Consider the following 13262-nt stretch of genomic DNA (forward strand, 5'->3'; position numbering starts at 1 on the left):
AAGCAGTATGGAGGTTCCTCAAAAAAGTAGAAATAGAAATACCATTTGACCCAGGAATTCCACTCCTAGGAATTTACCCAAGAATGCACCAGCCCAGTTTCAAAAAGACATGTGCACCCCTATGTTTATTGCAGCACTATTTACAATAGCCAAGAAATGAAAGCAACCTAAGTGTCCATCAGTAGATGAATGGATAAAGAAGATGTGGTACATATGCACAATGGAAATTATTCAGCCATAAGAAGAAAACAAATCCTACCATTTGCAACAACATGGATGGAGCTAGAGGGTATTATGCTCAGTGAAATAAACCAGGTGGAAAAAGACAAGTATCAAGTGATTTCACTCATCTGTGGAGTATAAGAACAAAAAAAAAAAACTGAAGGAACAAAACAGCAGCAGACTCACAGAACCCAAGAGTGGACTAACAGTTACCAAAGGGAAAGGGACTGGGGAGGATGGGTGGGAAGGGAGGGACAAGGGGGAAAAAGGGGCATTACAATTAGCAGACATAATGTAGGGCTGGGGCTCGGGGAGGGCTGTACAACACAGAGAAGACAGGTAGTGGTTCTATAGCATCTTACTACACTGATGGACAGTGACTGTAAAGGGGTATGTGGTGGGGACTTGATGATGGGGGGAGTCTGTTGCTCATGTAATTGTAGATTAATGATACAAAAAAAAAGAAAAAATCTCTGTAAAAAAAATGCTGGATATGTTCTAAGTAATGTTTTACATCCATCTTTGCATTTACTTCTCTTCGTAGTCCCATAAGGTACAGAATATTATTAACCAAATTTACAGTGAAGGAAACAGGTTTAGAGAGTGGGAGTTATTGCTCAGCACCATTAGTTTTCAAATCCAAGTCCACCTGTCTCCAAAACCAGTGCTCTAAAACAGCACACCACATTGCCCATCGGAGCTCTCCTGTGCTTCTTTGAACTGAGGCAGAGGCCCATCACTTTGGGACCACTCTTAGCAAGAAGAGATGGTCCCAGTTTCCTCACGTATGTGATAAGGGAGTCAGATTGGCCTATCTCTGAAGGCCCTAAATTTGGTTTCTGTTTCCACTGGCAAGGCAAAGAGCCAAGTTCTGTGTTAAGCACAGCTAATTCTGTGTTGTCCAAACTGCTTCCTAAAAATACCCCCTAAAATTAAGCTCTTTATGGTGTGCTTCAGACATTGAGTCTTCATATTATAGGGATCCTTGCTTTATCTGTACCTCTGAGCCCCAGAAACAGCCTGACCATCGGGTGATTATAACTCTTGTGACTCTAACTCAGGCCAGAAGATATATCAGGAAAAAGAGAAGAATTTCCAACTTCTGAGAGCAATTGGAAAAGAAAAACTCTGAGCTCACGCTGATTCCCTGGGGTTGTCATACTCAGAAACACAGTGAAGTTCTTGTAAATTGCACACAGAGGAAAGAACAAAGTCCAACTTAATGGACTTCGTGCCTTGAACAGCTGGAGTTCAGAACAAGAGGAACGGGTTACTCCTGTGAAGAAGGGAGTGCAGTGGAAGGCTGGGAGTGGAGGGATGGGAGGCAGATCAGTCTGAAAAACGGCTAGGTAGAGTGAGCAGTAGCATACAAGAAAGAGAAGTTGACAAAAGTAGGCCACCCTTTGAGGTACATCTCTTTTCTACTCCCCTTGCCCTTATCTTTAGCTGTTTTCTTTCTTCCCAGTACTCTTAAGAGAGTAGGAGTAGATGAGATTGAAGAGACATTGCTGCTCAATGGCAAAAAAAAAAAAAAAAGAATAACTTAATCCTTAATCCCAAGTTTCTCTTCTTCCCAAACAGCCCACAGTTAGTCTCATTCTAGATGGTAAATAGGGATCTGAAAAATCAATTTTTGCTCATGAATTTTCATTACAGAGAATAAATTTTAACCATATCCATATACTATCTTTACTAGAATTCTGCTATGTCATTAACCTGCATTTAAGTGTAGAAAAGATATTCCCTGATGACTCAGCCTTGAACTTAAGTCAGGTCTGCAAAAGGGAGATAAAACTGCAAAAGTCTCCTGAAACTTCAGTCCTTCCGCCAGAATAGATTTCCACCCAGATGCAGCTCTTGGATATTGGTTGGTGGCCAAGAGTGAGCTGATGTCAAATGGTCCTTTGATGTTTGCCAGTCCCCGGGGTATCAGGAACACAGCTGGGTGGGGAGGATTTCTGCTTAGATCCATCACTCACCCCTACTCTTTGACAAAAGTGATTCCATAGCGAGACGGTAGGGAATGGAGAATGGGGAAGGCTGGCAACAGGAAGGACAGGCCAGATGAGCATGTGTTCCTCCACCAGAGCAGGGGCTCACACATCAAAGCAGGGCACAGATGGTCTTCCAAGTAATTAGAGAAATTAAATCCCCAGAATTTTTAAGTCTCTGTACAGCCAGATTGCTTTAAAAAGAGGAAGGGGGAAGAGAGGAAAGAAGGGAGGGAGGGAGAAAGAAAGACATGGAAGATGTGAAATGCCCTTTGAATCTTTGGGCTAAGTGCTGCATCTTGACATTCCTTCCCAGAATCACTAGGGTTTCTCTTCTCCCTCTTTTACAATTTCCTGAATCATGTTTCATCTTTTGCCTCCTCCTCTAGCCTCACCTTTTCCCATCTGGCTCATATATTAGGGAGAATTAGCTGAAATATGATCTCTTGGTTGCAGCCAGAAATTTCTGTTATGGGTTCTTGCTGATTATTTCAGTTGAGTTCCCATTAACAGAAAAACTCCATTATCAAATTACTCAGTAAAGACTTGACCTAGGAGCGTGGGATAGTGATTCCACTGGATGCTGACCCCAGCCTTAACTAGCTGTGAAAAGTAAGGAACCCTTTGTCCTTAGTACCTACTATACACTCATGGTAATAGTTGTGCAGGATCTGGTGTAGGAGATACCCCTTGCTCTGGCGAAGGAAAGGGGACTTTAAAAAGGACCAGAGGATCAACACCCTTAACAGACCTACTTGTGCCTAGAATAACTTCTGAGAGTGTTCTGGGCCTTTGTGAGTTCTGATCTAGCTGCTACAGAGGGTAAACAGTATCCCTAACAACTGGAATTGTGTGGCAATTGATGTGATTTGTCTTGCATCTGCCACCAATTGATTGTGTAGCTTTTGCAAGTTGCCTTATCTATCTGATACTCAGATTCCTCCTCTGTAAAATGGGAATGATACTGTCTACTTCTCAGGGTTTTTGAAAGGGTCAAGCAGAATAGTGCTGTGATAGTGTTTTGAAAGGCATAAAGGGTTATAAACTTAAATATGATATTTCTGCCTCTCCCCAATCATTCTTTTATATTTTAAATGTGTACATGGGTCCCTCCACCCAGATGTTTACTCCTGGGAGAAGGAAGTGGAACTGATGATTTCAGAAGGCACCAAACATGGACTGAAATGAATTTGAAGAGATATGGATCACTGGGTCATGATTTAACAGGTTCATTGGGTGGCAGTGGTGGGGGCAGGGTGGGGGGTTTTGCTCATTCATACAACAAATAAGGCAGAAGTGAAGGTATCCTTTTCTATTGCCACAACAGCTTGTAAAGGCCTCTAGCCAATAGCTTTATCTGACTACCACGCTGAGCAATCAACTGGTGCCAGGGCAGGAGAAAAACAGTTGCTGCTCTGCTGTTTGTGTGGACTTCTGGATGCTGGTTTGGCAGATTTTAAAAAACATCTCCAACTGCCTAGAAGGACCATTCACATTCACAAGGTTAAAATGTAGCAATTACTTGCTTTTCATCAGACAAGCAAATTTTTTTAATTTTTATATTTAATTAAGGTATCATTGCTTTACAATCTTATGAAACTTTCACATGAGCAACATTGTGGTTTCAACATTCACCCATATATCAAGCCCCCACCCTCAACACTTTGCAGTCACTGTCTATCAGCATAGTAAGATGCTATAGAGTCATTACTCAGACAAGCAAATATTTTTTAAAATTATAATATGCAGTTTTGGTTGGGATATGGGAAAATGGGCACTCTCACAAGGAAAGTGAAAATTAATAGACTCTTTGGAGAATAATGTGGCCATAACCTTTCCACTCCAACCCAAATTTCACAAGAAAACTGAGCTATGGAAAGGAAGAGAGATCTATCTAAATCCAGAAAGTCCATTTTGTAATAATTCTTAACATATTTAAAGATTTTACAATTTATATATGTGATCTTATATAATCCTCAGTATAATCCAATAGCGTTTATGTAATCATATCTCCATTTGATAGATAAGGAAACCAAGGTTCAGATTTATTTCCATGATTTGTTCAAAGTCTCATTCTTAGTAAGTGTTGAAGGCAGGATTAGGAACCTTAAATTACAGTTGGTACCTTTTCCCCACACAGCAAAGTGAACAGACATCATCAAGGAGGGCACTTCTTACTAGAAGGGACCAACAATACTTTCTGGAATAAGATGGAGCATCAGCAAATTTTTCAAAAAGAAGCATCTGGGTAGACACAGCATCTGCCAAAGGGACACTTAAGAGAGCTGACAAATGAGTTTGATATCCCCTGCGGTTTGTCAAAATTTGTTTGGTTGCAAGTGACAGAGGCTCTATTCAACCTAAGCATGTTCCCAGACAAAGTCATCAGGGTTGGTTTCTATCTCTTGGTTTTGTTTTCCTCAATGTTAACTTTATTCTTAGATAGGCTTCCTGCAGGGGATGGCAAAGCGACCCCAGCAGCTCCAGCCTTATATTCTTCTGGTATAGTAACTCCAGCATTATGAAAACTTTTTTTCCCAATACCTCCAACTTTGGCCAGAACTAAATTATGTATCCAGTTCTAGAGTCCAATGGCTGGGTCAGCCCCAGGCCAAGCCACATGAACTGAAATTAAGAGTAAAATTGGGATTCTGTTGCCAAAAGCATAAATACTGGGAAGACCAAAACAATTCTTACAATACCCTGTAAGTTACATAGAGAAGTGAGAACGGTTGATAGAAAAAGGAAACACAGCATTTGTGATTCCCACATGGAGGACTTCCTAAAAAATGCCCATTTATGGAAAGAGAAAGCTTCCCAGGAGCAGACAGCTCCTGTATTCTGTACAAAGATGGCTGTATAAAGAAATCAATACCTCTGCCCACTGTGACCAAGAAGATGTGCCCATCCACTGTGTGGCCAGATGCCTACTGCCTCGTTGTGCTCAGAGGAGAGTCTCTGAGGGAGGAAATAGTTTCCATCCCTAGGACTGCTTCACTGGAGGCTGAACTAAGCAGGAAAAACACACAAGATATGCATCTGTTGGTATGTCTGGAGCTAAAAATCTAGAACCAGTGGGATATGAAGAGGAAGTGTGTGTTTGTGTGTGTGTATACATTTATGTATAATTACAGGAAAAGTTAGAAGAGACGAAGGGGAGGAAAGAAGGAAGAAAAGACAGAGAGAGTTTGGCTTTGTAAGTACGTTTTATATTCTTTCTTATTGCCTTTCTTCTCTTCCTCCTGCTGTTATTACTTAGGATGTTAACTAGATGGAGACAAAAATATCAGTGGCTAAATCAAGGTAGAATTTCTGTTTCTCTCCCATGTAAAAGTCTGATCTGATAGACCATGAAGAGCTGGTCAGGGGTTCTGTTCCCCAAGGTCCTCCTGGACTCAGTGCTGTCCATCTTGTTACTCTACCAATGGGATTACTTTTGTCCACAGGGTCAAAGCTGACTCACCATTGCTACATCCCAAAGAGAGGAAGAGAAGTGCAAACAGCTTCCTATTTAAAGGTGTGGCCCGAGTGTTGCCAACACCACTTTGGCTCACTTCCCTTTGGGCCAGAATGTAGTCACATTGTCTAGCAGCAAGAGAGGTAAACATGTAGGATAGCGGACTGCCAAATGCCCAGCTAAATTTAGAGAGGATCCATTTCTAACTGAAAGATAGGAATACTAAGAAACAATTAGTTTCCCATCCAAGCAGAGCCATTTTCCTTTCAGTTCCTACCCATCTCTCTCCCTTGAAACCCTCTAAATCTTTCAAGAATTGGCTTATGCGACCTCCCTTAAGAAGGCATTCCTGATCCTCTTCCTCCAACTGAGTTCCCATGGTCCTTTTCATACTTTTTTTAAATTAAGGTATTATTGATATACACTCTTATGAAGGTTTCACATGGAAAAACAATGTGGTTACTACATCTATCCATGTTATCGAGTCCCCCCCACACCCCACTGCAGTCACTGCCCATCAGTGTAGTAAGATGCCATAGAGTCACTATTTGCCTTCTCTGTGCTACACTGGCTTCCCCATGATCTTTTCACACTTCTTATGGCCCTTAGACTGTCTAGTATTTTAGTTAGATGGGTCCTCTATTAGTCTATGAGCTCGTTAAGGGTAGGGATCACTGGCTTTATAAAATTTTTCAAAATTACTGGCATTTAAGAAGGAGAAAGACAAGTACCAAACGATTTCCCTCATTTGTGGAGTATAACAACAAAGCAAAACTGAAGGGACAAAATAGCAGCAGACTCACAGACTCCAAGAAGGGACTAGTGGTTACCAAAGGGGAGGGGTGAGGAGGGTGGTGGGGGGGGAGGAAGAAGGGGATTGAGGGGTGTTATGATTGGTACACATGGTGTGGGGGATGTCACGGGGAAGACAGTGTAGCACAGAGACGGCAAGTAGTGACTCTGTGGCATCTTACTACACTGATGGACAGTGACTGCAATGGAGTTGAGGGGGGGAACTTGATAATATTGGTGTTGTAGTAACCACAATGTTTTTCATGTAAAAACCTGCATAAGAGTGTATATCAATGATACCTTAATAAAAAAAGTTACTGGCATTTATAAGGATGTCTTCCAACAGATCACTAGAATATATAAAATAGCAGGGAATTCACCAAGAAGGGTTGCATAGAAACTATAGACACAAAACTTACATAGAGGAGCTGCTCCTCATTGTAGTTGGCTACTAATACTGTTTCAGGTCAAGAAATTAGTATCACATGATAAAATATTTTTACTGAAGATTTAAAGACACCATGGCACTTTCAAATTTAGTAATGTAAATTCAGGATGTAAACAGAGCTGCAAGCTAGGAGCATCTCAGTGGTTCCCAAGACTACTCCTCATCATTTCTAATTTCAGAAATTCTGTCTATAGATTTAAGGATCCTGGCAGCATTTCAGCCCTAGAAAGCAGCTGCTTTACTGAGGAGTTGTTCATGATGACTCAGGCTTCGCAGGCAAGTATTCTGCTTCCCCACCGTCAGGCTGGTACCCTGGCCAGACTGCTGGGCTTCATTCTGGTGCTTGAAGGCAGGGTAAGTCAGATCTCTGCCATCCACCACACCCATCATATAGTAGAGCCTAAGAAAGATTACTGAATTAGCAAATTGTCTTCTTTCATGAATTTTGGAAGGTAAGTTGGAAATACCATTAGAATGTTGGAAAATTAGAAACCCCTAAATACTTCAGGTATTAATCTCCTAAAAGCAAGGATCTTCTCCTATAGAATCACATTCTAAAACTATAGTTTGACAGAGATTTCTTTAATACCTGGAAGGAAGAAAGAAAAAAAAATTAGAAAAGAAAAAACCCCAGGTCTTTGCTGTGATCTGTGTTGGACCACTCCTTCCAACCTGTTTACAGCTCTGCCTTAACCTCCACTTCCTGATTTCACTGAGCTTACCGGTCAGTTAAAGGTGAAAACCTGCGGTCTCCTCAGTTCTTCTCTAAGCACGTGTCCTTCTCTTCCCCTGTATGTGGCTTTCTAGATTCCCCAGTATACACACAAACCTTTCAAAACCCTTATTTCCCCCAAAAAACCTTAGATTTTTCTTCCCATGCTTTTGGTGTGTCTACTGTTTGCTCCAACTGTTATTTTTTGCCCAGGAAGCAGCAGTTTGTTCATTTGCCTTTCAATAATTTTAGGGGAAGTCTCTCTGTAGCCTCCACCCTGATAGAGTTCGAAGTTACAAGCAACAATGGAAAGCCCTTTACATCAGTCTTTCAGGGAAACCTCAATCAGGTAAAAAATACACTCAATTTCTTCAGAACAAGGACCACTCTGCTTCTTCCAGAAGCAGTTACCTACACTGGGAGCGTGGCCTGCAATCTTTAAGACTGTTGCTGCACCAGTGAGTAGGGTGGGGCTAGAGTAAATCAAGACACTGCAAAGACGCCCTGTGTTTCAGTGGTCTTACTCCTGGTTAAACACTCATTTTGGTTCCTATAAACTTTCAACTGTCTCCCAGGATTCTGGTAAGGTTGAGAAAGGTTTTGCCATTTTTTTTCAGTGTCTCTGAGGAGGGATGGATCACACATTCTGCCATTTTTTCTGATGCCAGTCCAATCCTCCATGCCCTTTTACTATGCTTAATCTGTATTTTTCATGCTGTTCTCTCAGTGAATTCCTTAGAACCAACTTGTAATTAACTACTTCTCTCTTTGACTCTGTCCATTTAAGATAGTATGCCTAGTTCAGTGAGATTTTTTCCCCCTCTAATAACTACTTTTCAGTCCTTTCCAGGATTTCTAATTGATTGATTTATTTTGTTTCTTTAACTTTCCATTTTGAAATAATTTTAAATTTACAGAAGGGTTACAAGATAGCATGGAGAGTTCCTGAATATTTTTTACCCAGCTTCCCCTAATGATAACTTCTTATATAACCATGGCACATTTTCAAAAGTAAGAAATTAGCATGGACACAATACTATTAACTTTACTCTGATTTCCCCAACTTTATCACTAATGTCCTTTTTATGATCAGAATCTAATCTAAGATACCTCCTTACCCCAGAACGACTCAGGAGACACGGGCCCACGCAAGAGATTTTATTATCTGAAAGAGAAAATGGCTGCCCCCAGAGAGAGGGAGCAGCAGCTCGTGGGTGAGGAAGCACGTTTTTAAGGAGTAGGGGTAGGGTGTGTTCTGCGTTGGTGATTGGATCTTAAGGGGTGGGGGTCTTAGCGCGCCAGAATTTGCCTTCAATACCATATTACATCTAGTTGCCAAATCTCCTTAGTCTCCTCCAATCTGTTACAGTTTCTCAGCCTTTCTTCTTTTTTCATGACCTTGGCAACTCTGAAGAGTGCTAGGCAGTTATGTTATAGAATATCCCTCAGTTTAGGTTTTTCTGATGTTTTCTCATTATCAAACTAGAGTTACAGATTTTTGGGAAGACTGCTGCAGAGGTGAAGTGCTCCCTTCTCATGTTATCTGACAAGGGAGTATATAATGTCAATCTGACTTAATATTATTGAAGTTAACCTTGATCACTTGGTTAAGGTTGATGTCTGCCAGGTTTCTCTACTATAGAGTTACTATTTTTCACTTTCTTTATTCTATGTATTAGAAGCAAGTTTTTGTGGGGCAGCTGCATCTGGGGAGGTTTCTCCCTGTGAACTAGGTGAAACCTCAACCTGGACAGGTAAGAGTTCTCAAATCTGATCAAGAAAGAATTCTTGAACAGCTTGGATGAGTATAGGTAAGGAAGGAATTCATAAAGTGAGAGTAGAGCAAATGGCAGCAGCCCTGCAGGCAGCAGAGAGAAGGAAGAATGGAGGGAGGAAAGGGAAGCCCACTGAACTCCTGCTCAGCATAGGGCTAATCCCTTGCCAAATCCTGAAGCCAGAGTCACCTGGTGTCCAGTGTCCACTTGAATCTGCACAGTTGATAAATAAGCCCTCACCACCCGAAGACTTGGGAGAGCCACAGATCACTGGATGGAGTGCAATCATGTTCTGAAAACTTCCTAAAAGCAAAGAAAGGAGAATTTCAGGCAGGCTGGAAAAGAACAGGATTGTACAGGTGCAGTCCTGTCTGGGTCACCCAGGCAATGGAAATTGGCAAGACAAAATCAGAGATCTTATTAGCCCTTCCCTACTTGCCCAAAGTAGAACAGAGAGAGAGAGAAGATGTGTGCTTTAGTCAAGAAAATCTAATGCAATAGCAAAGTAACAAAGATGCTTATTGGGAGAGAGCAGACACAAAACACAGTAAATTGAGCTGCAAGGTGGCTTTAACGCAAAGCACACACTCGAAGAAAGGGGAGTGCAGGCAACCTCAGATAGAAGGCATACTTAAAGCTTCGGACTTGTGTCTTTAAAGGATTTCAAGAATGGGGCTGTGTCGGGGGGGTGGGGCCAAGGATCTACTTATGGTCTCATGAGGTCTATCTCAGGTGAGAGACATTGTCATCACTCATAGTTGGTTCTCTAGATGTTCTGTAAAATAAACTTAACACAAGGAATTTCTTGATTCTGTTCTCCAAGATAGTGGTTACCCTCAAGCAGTGGGAACATACCATTTAGGACTGCTTGTCCTACCTTAAGATAGGGTTGGTTATTGGCTGATTACTGTAAAATATGTTAGGAATCTTACCTCCTAACTCCCTGGTTTTTAAAATAGAATCTTAACCTTAAGATGGAGTTCCTCTTCTTCTTACTGTTTATATCTTTTCATCATAGGCAGAAAAAATTAATCATGATGCTTGTCCCGTGTCCTTGCTCTACCTCAAAGTTACAAAGTCCAGTCTATCCTCAAAAAGAGGGAAATTAAGCTCCACCTCCTGGAATCAAAGAACTTTTGGACATTATTAAAAGTACCATAGTAATTAATAAATTCTTATTATAAAATAAATATTAATTACTATGGTGGTTTTAACATATGTCCTCAAAGTGATTTTTATATATACCTGTTCATAATTTATTTTTGCCTGTTTTTATTTCACAATTTTTAATTTTTATGCTTTATTCAATTTCTTATTCTTCCTTTATTCCTTTGAGAATCCAAAGCATACTTATGTTAAAGTCTTCCAAAGATTTTTCTTTTACTTTCCTTTAATCCAGAATGAATTACTCTCCTAACTATGGATTTTTGGTGAGGAGGGGGTCCTGTCTTTTTTACAATTAATTTTCTTAATGCATTAAGGATATTTACTTCCAAAGTCATCTTAAAGTGGAAAATGTTGCTGTTACCTCCCCTTATAGGAAGAAAACTATCTGTACTTAGAAATTCTAAAAAAGTGGAAAATTTGTTTTATTTTTCTTCTCTGCTCTCACTTCTCCTTACCTCTCTTCCAGTGCCTGGTTTGGATCTAGGCCTTACCCTGGCTGCTGGGGACCCCTGCTCTGAGAAGAAAGTGGACATTGTAGATACAATCACAGCCCTTCATGGTTTCACACAGGTCCTGATTGTGAGGCTGTGTCTGTGTCCACCTGATTCTTGATTACGTAAAGTTACCAAACCTCAAATCACAGGCAGTAGAGGGCAGCAATTTGTTTCAGCCTCCTTTCCACATCTTAGCCCTTGATATTAAGCACCGAGACTGACCCTAGTCCACTACTTTGATGCACTTTTAATCATGGCTTCATCTTTTGGGTGACCAGGTCCCATCAAGTAGCCCACCCACCAAGAGTCAACTCATTAAAACAAAAGACACTGCTATCACCCAGGAATTCCAAGGGATTCAGGAACTCTGTGTCAGGAACCATGGTCAAAAGCCAAATATTAACAAAAGATGCTCCTATCACTTCAGAAATTAGAAGGGTTTTAGGAGCTCTATGTCAGGAACCAGGTCAGAGACCAATATATATTTTCTATTATGTCATAAAATTATTTTTCCAATATATATGTATTTCAAATTTAAGTACATCTTAAACTTACACAATGTTATATCTCAATAAAGCTGGAAAAAATTTTTAAGTCTACAATCAGTTGACTTTAAAGAGATTATCCTTCATAATGTGGGCAGGCTTCATCCAGTTGCTTGAAAGGCCTTAAGGACAGAAACCCTGTCTCAAGACTGTATCATCAACTTTGGCCTGAGAGTTTTCAACCTTCCCTACAGATTTTGGACTTACCAGCCTCCACAGTCATGTAAGCCAATTCTTTGGCCTAAAATCTCTTTATAAATATGTATATATAGATTCTTTATATGTGAGCCAATTCTTTGAAATAAATGTCTCTCTCTCTCTTCTCCTTTATCTCTAGAGAACCCTGCCTGACACACAGGCTAAAATCCAGTAATAATGAAAAATCCAATAATAATGAAATGAATTTCAACAAAAATGAAATTAATAATTATTATGGTACATTCTTCTGTTGAATTATTTTTCATTGTTAAAGTCATGTTTTCAAGATATATAATAATATGGAGATGTTCTCATTATACTAAGTTTAAATACTAGAGGAAATTTGCCTGTAACTTTTATTTTAAAAAATTAACTTACCCATACATAGATGGAAGGCATACACACACAAATGGAAGGAAAAATCACAAAATATTTATTGCATTTATTTCTTGGTAATGTCTTTAAAATTACTTTCTGGACATTTGTTGTCTATGTCACCAGAACAAAAATGTTATTGTGTGATTGTCTAATGATGTGAAAAGTTTTTTCCACTTTGTTAGACATTTTATTTTTCTATCATTAGTTGATAACTATGTTTTTTTTTATGTCAAGATTGCCTTGCCTTTGAGTCAATAGCTACCTACAGCTGGTAGAAGATTCTTCAACAAAATTTGTAGATCATATGCTTTTTAAATTCTTATTTATATTTACCCCACAGTTAAGCATTTGGGAAAAGTATAAAGTAAGTAGAATGACACCAGATATATATATATATTTTCTATTAAAGTATCATTGATATTCAATCTTATGTTGGTTTCAAGTATACAACACAGTGGTTGAACAGTTACCCATATTATTAAATACTCACCCCCTCTAGTGCGGTCACTATTTACCAATGCAGTAAAATGTCACAGAATCATTAACTGTATTCTTTGTACTGTAATATTGTCCCTGTCCCCAACTTACATTGTGATTGTGAATTATTGTGACCCTTATCCCCTTCCCCTTTCCCCACTCACCCCAACCCCTCTCCCTTGATAACAACTAGTCCCTTCTTGGTGTCTGTGAGTCTACTGCTATTTTGTTCCTTCTGTTTTGCTTTTTTTAAAAATTTTATTATTATTATCATTTTATAACTTAAGTTTTTAATTAAGGTATCATTAATATACAATCTTATGAAGGTTTCACATGAGAAACATTATGGTTTCAACAATCACCCATATTATCAAGTCCCCCCCATACACCATTGCAATCACTGTCCATTACCGTAGTAAGATGCTATAGAGTCATTACTTGTCTTCTTTGTTCTGTACTGCCTTCCCCGTGACTTACCTATATTGTGTGTGCTAATTATAATGCCCCTTGATCCCCTTCTCTCTCTCTCCCCAGCTACCCTCCCCACCCCTCCCCTTTGGTAACTGCTAGGCCCTTCTTGGAGTCTGAGAGTCTGCTGCTGTTTCG

The sequence above is a fragment of the Manis javanica genome, chromosome 2, assembly GCF_040802235.1.
Source record: "Manis javanica isolate MJ-LG chromosome 2, MJ_LKY, whole genome shotgun sequence".
In the NCBI taxonomy this organism is placed as follows: domain Eukaryota; kingdom Metazoa; phylum Chordata; class Mammalia; order Pholidota; family Manidae; genus Manis; species Manis javanica.